The sequence below is a fragment of the Suncus etruscus genome, chromosome 6 (genome assembly GCF_024139225.1).
Source record: "Suncus etruscus isolate mSunEtr1 chromosome 6, mSunEtr1.pri.cur, whole genome shotgun sequence".
Classification (NCBI taxonomy): Eukaryota; Metazoa; Chordata; class Mammalia; order Eulipotyphla; family Soricidae; genus Suncus; species Suncus etruscus.
Genome location: NC_064853.1, coordinates 73932946 through 73938225, shown reverse-complemented (window position 1 = coordinate 73938225; position 5280 = coordinate 73932946). Strand labels below are relative to the sequence as shown.

Below are 5280 nucleotides of genomic sequence, written 5' to 3'. Positions count from 1 at the left end.
GTATTACTCCTTTATCAAAAATTAATTTTGTAATTCTGTGGGTCCATATCCAGATATTCAAGTCTATTTCATTGGTTTAAGGTAGTCTTTATTCCAATATTAGATTATTTTAATGTCTACAGTTTTATAGTACAGCTTAAAGTTGGGGAAACTGATGCTCCTCACCTTTTTATTTTTTGTCAATGATTGCTTTAGCTATTCATGTTGGTCAATTTTTCCATATAAATTGTAGCAGCACTTCTTTGAAAAACATCATGGGAATTTTTATAGGGGTTGCATTAAATCCCTACAATGCTTTAGGAAGTATTGAGATTTTTATGATGTTAATCTTCACAATCAATAAGGAGGGTAAACATCTACATTTCCTTGTGTCCTTTTTAATTTCTTGAAGCAGTTTTATTTCTTGAAAACTACAAAAATTAGTTTTGTAGTTTTCTTATATAAATCTTTAACCTTTATAGTTAACTCCAAGGCATGTAATTTTCGAAGGTACAGTTGTGAATGGGATTGCTTTTAAATACCTTTTTACTCTTTCACTAATTATATGTCTACAAAGCCATGGATTTTTTTTTTAAATATGGAACGCTTCACGAATTTGCGTGTCATCCTTGCGCAGGGGCCGTGCTAATCTTCTCTGTATCGTTCCAATTTTAGTATATGTGCTGCCGAAGCTAGCACAGCCATGGATTTTTTATATTACTTTTATAGACTATCACTTTACTACACAAGTCTATTGTTTGCAGAAGCTTTTTATTATGGAGTCGTTAGTATCTTCTAGAGAGTGTATCATGTCATCTGCAATGAGAGCTTCACTTCTTCCTTTCCTGTGTGGATGCCCTTAATGTATTTTTCTTGCCTAATTGCTACAGCAAGTACTTCCAGTACTGTATTGAAAAGAATTGATAAAAGGGGCAACCTTGCCTTGTGCCAGATCTTTGTGGGAAAGTCTTTTAGTTTGTCCCCATTGAGTATAATGTTTGCAATAGATTTGTGATAAATAGCTTTAGCGATATGGAGAAAATTTCCTTCAATTTTCACTATTGAGACTTTTTATTATGAATGAATACTGGATCTTGCCAAATGTTTTTGCAGTGTTTATTGATATGATCATATGTTTTTATTGATATGGTATATTACATTGATTCACTTGCATATGTTAAACCACCCTTGCATTCCTTTAATGAATCCTCTTTACTCATGGTGTGAGGATCTTTGCATCCATATTTATCAAGATATAGGCTTATAATTCACTGGGATTTTTTTATGTCTTTGTCTGCTTTTAGTATTAGGGTGATGTTGGCTTCATAGAAACTATTTAGGAGTGTTTCTGCTTCTTCACTTTCCTGGAAGATCTTGAAAAGGTTTGGTGATAGATCATCTATAAATTTTTTACAGAATTCACTAGTGAATCCATCAGGGCTTTTGTTTTGGAGAAGACTTTTAATTCCATTTTAATTTTCCGTATAGTAATTGACCTGTTCAAGTATTCCAAATCATCTTAGTTCAAACTTGGAAAGTTATAGAAGTCCAAAGATGTTTTCACTTCTTCCAGGTTCTTTTTATGTTACAGAGATTCTCTTAATAGTCTTTGATTATCCTCTAAATGTCTATAGTGTCTTTAGTGACCCCCCTTTGCATTTCTGATTCTGATTATTAAGTTTCTCTTCCTTTCTTTGTGAGTCTTTTTTTTGTTTGTTTGTTTGTTTGTTTTGGTTTTTGGGCCACACCCGGTAACGCTCAGGGGTTACTCCTGGCTATGCGCTCAGAAGTTGCTCCTGGCTTGGGGGACCATATGGGACGCCGGGGGATCGAACTGTGGTCCGTCCAAGGCTAGCGCAGGCAAGGAAGGCACCTTACCTCTTGCACCACCGCCCGGCCCCTTCTTTGTGAGTCTTATTGAACTTGTTTATTTATTTCAAAGAACCAACTCTGCTTTCATTAATCTTTTGGATTATTTTATGGGTGTTTAGTTCATTCATTTCTGCTCTAAGTTTCCATCTCCCTGCTTACTTATAGCTCATTTTGTTGCCTTTTCCAATTTCTTACTGTGTCATTAAGTTATTTATGTAGGTCTTTTCTTTTTTATTTATTTATATAATTTATTCTGATGAATGCTTATAAAGCTATTAATTTCCCTCTTAATGGCACTATTACTATGTTCCACTCATTCTGATAATTTATGTATTTATTTTCATTTGTTTTCAGGAATTTTTTAATTTCCTCTTTGATTTAGTCTCTGACCCACTGTTTGTTTAGTAGTGAACTGCTTAATTTCCAGGTTTTAATAAAGGCTCATTATGTCTGCTTATAGTTTACCTCTATTTTTAGTTACTTACAGTTTGAGAAAATAGCAGAAACAATTTCTATCTTTTTTATTTTATCCAGGTATTTTTATGTCCCAACACATGATCTATCTTGGAGAATGTCCCTTATGCATTAGAGAAAATTTTATATTCAGTTTTCTGGGGATAAAGAACTCTTTCTCTCTTTCTGTTTCTCTATGTCTGTCTCGCTCTCTGTATATATACATATACATACATATATATACATACATATTTATCCCAAGGCACTCCTCTCTTTTATTTCTTGTGTAGCTTTGTTAAGTTATAACCTGGTATACCTATCAAGGGGTGACAAAAAGGTGTTGAAGTATGACACTATTTTTGTTTTGCTACTGATGTCTTCTTTTTTTTTTCAGGTTTAGCAGCAGGTTGTTTGTTTAGTTTTGGTTTTGGGGGTACACCCAGTGATGCTCAGTGGTTACTCCTGGCTATGCACTCAGAAATCTCTCCTGGCTTGGGGCATTAAACCATGGTTCCTCCTAGGTTAGCACATTCAAGGCAGACGCCCTACCATTTGCGACATTGCTTTGGCCCCTACCAGCAGTTGTTTTAAGTATTTTGCTGGCTCTTCATTGGTTGCATTTATGTTTAGAAGTTTTATTTTTTCTTGGTGTATACATTCTTTGATTAGTAATAGATGCCATCTCTGGGGGTCCAAGTAATAGCAAAATGGTAAGGTGTTCACCTTGCATGAGGCTGACTTGGGACAGAGCCATGTTTGATCCCCAGAAACCAATATGCTTCCCTGGAGCCTGCCAGGAGTGATTTCTGTGCCATAACCCAGAGAAATTCCTAAGTGTCACTGGGTATGGCCCAAACCCCCAAAAAAGAAATGCCATCACTTTTTAAGCATAAAGTTTGTATCATCTTATATGAATAAAGCCATTTTATGTTTTTTTAAGGGAATTGTTTGCTTGAATGATTTTTCTCCAGCCTTTGAATTTTAGTCTTTGTTTACTCTGACTATTTAGGTGTGTTTCTTATGGGCAGAAAAAAAGTTAGATTAAATTTTCTGATTTATTTTTCTACTTTGTGGTCTCTTAATTGGTGCATTTAGCCAATTGACATTGAGAAAGATGATTGTCATGGGATTAGGCGTCATCTCTTTGTAGGAATTTGTATGTTTGTTGGGTATGCCTTGCTTTAAAATAGAACCTTCTGTTATTTTAAGGTTTCTTTTGAGTTTAAATTTTCTGAGCTTTTGTTTATCCATGAAGCTAAGTATCTTTCTTTCAAACCTGAATGTGCTCTTGGCACAGCATTCATTTTGTTAAATTTTGTCCCTATATCTCACCAGTGTCTCCAGGCTGTTAGGGTTGTTTGTGATAAATCCACTGTAAATTGTAAGGATGCTTTATTATAGTCAATTACCCCCCCTTTTTTAAATCTTGCTGCTTTCAGTATTCTATTCCTATATGTAGTATTCAACAACTGTGACTACAGTGTATCTCGGGGTGCTTTTAGTTGGTATACACAGGGAATTCAGGATGTAGTTGCATGCACTCTTTAGTTCTGGGAATTTCTCTGCAATAATGTCTTTGACTGTTGATTTTCCCCCTCAGCCTCTGGGACTCTAGTAATTCTTATGTGGTTTCTATTATGTCATATTTCTATTTTCATCTATTCAAATTCTTGAGGATTTTTCCATCATCTGGTCATTTATTATGTTTCTTTCCAATCTCTTCTGTTGTATGAAGTTGTTATGCAGCTCATCTTCCAACTCACTGATTTGGTCCTCAGCAGATGGTATCTGCTGGTGAGGCTTTACAGTGAGTTTTTCGTTTTACCCACCAGGTTTTTCAGCACTGTTATTTCAGTTTGAATTGATTTCTGCTTTCATATCTTCTTGAGTCCTGATTGTGATTTGTTAAGTTTGTCCCATGCTTTGAGTTCTTTGAACAGCATCCATATTTATTCTCTAAAGTCCTTGAGGCTATAGGGGGGTTGGTACTTATCAGGTCTCAGAGTTACATCTTCATTCTCGAAACGTGGTGGAGGTCTGCATTATTTTCTCATTGTCATACTTGCAGTGTGGTGTTTTCTATGTGCTATGCTGTAGTTCACTATGAGAAGTGTGCGGCCACAGAGCAAAGATGACTAGCCGCGCTCCTCTGGCTATGGTCTCTGGGCAGGCCGTTACTCACCTGGCTAGTATGGAATTCCCAGCACCAGCAAGAGGCTTGAGCCTTTGTCCGGTTCTCTGACAGGGGCCATGCTCACCTGGCGAGCACAGGGTCCTGGGCACCTGCAAAAGTCTGAGAATTTTCTCCAGTCTCTCCCTTTGGCTAAATTTAATATCTTTAATGCCAGAACATCAAAATTTATTAAAACTGCCATCTGGATAAACTTGTATCTCTGATTATGCACTCTTCCTGAGAAATCACATTTTGGAATTCTTTAAGAATTACCAGACTGGGGCCGAGAGTTTGTGCAGCGGTAGGGTTTGCCTTGCCACAGCCTATCCAGGACAGACATGGTTCAAATCCCGGCAGCCTATATGGTCCTCCGTACCTGCCAAGAGCGATTTCTGAGCCAGTGCTGCCGGGTGTGACCCCCCCCCCAAAAAAAAAAAAGAAAAGAAAAACAAAAAGAATTGCCAAACTGAGTACACTTTACAGATCTCTTTCTTGGTTAGTGTTTTTGTAAGTACCAGTGAATGATACAGGGGCTGGGATGACACAAACTAAATCTAAGTTTAATCTTTGGTATCACAGGACCTTCTTAGTATCTTTAGACATAGCAACATAATACAAAGCACTAACAGGAGAATCTGGAGGTCCTGAACTTAGTATATGTAGTCCTGGTGGCCTCTGAGTACCAGAAGAGGTCCTAGCAGATCAGGACCATATCCTCAGATGGTACATGGATTGTTGGTATCTTCAGACTAGTTTTAACAATCAGTTTACTGAATATCATCGAGAATGGCCTCTGGATACAC

The 5280-nt window shown here is 36.9% G+C and overlaps 1 non-coding gene across 1 annotated transcript; it reads right to left on the bottom strand.

Annotated features, from left to right (window-relative positions):
• Positions 1 to 571: 571 nt before the first annotated feature.
• Positions 572 to 678, bottom strand: LOC126012930 (U6 spliceosomal RNA). Its single transcript, XR_007497273.1, has one exon. It is a non-coding gene; the product is annotated as a U6 spliceosomal RNA (small nuclear RNA).
• Positions 679 to 5280: the final 4602 nt, after the last annotated feature.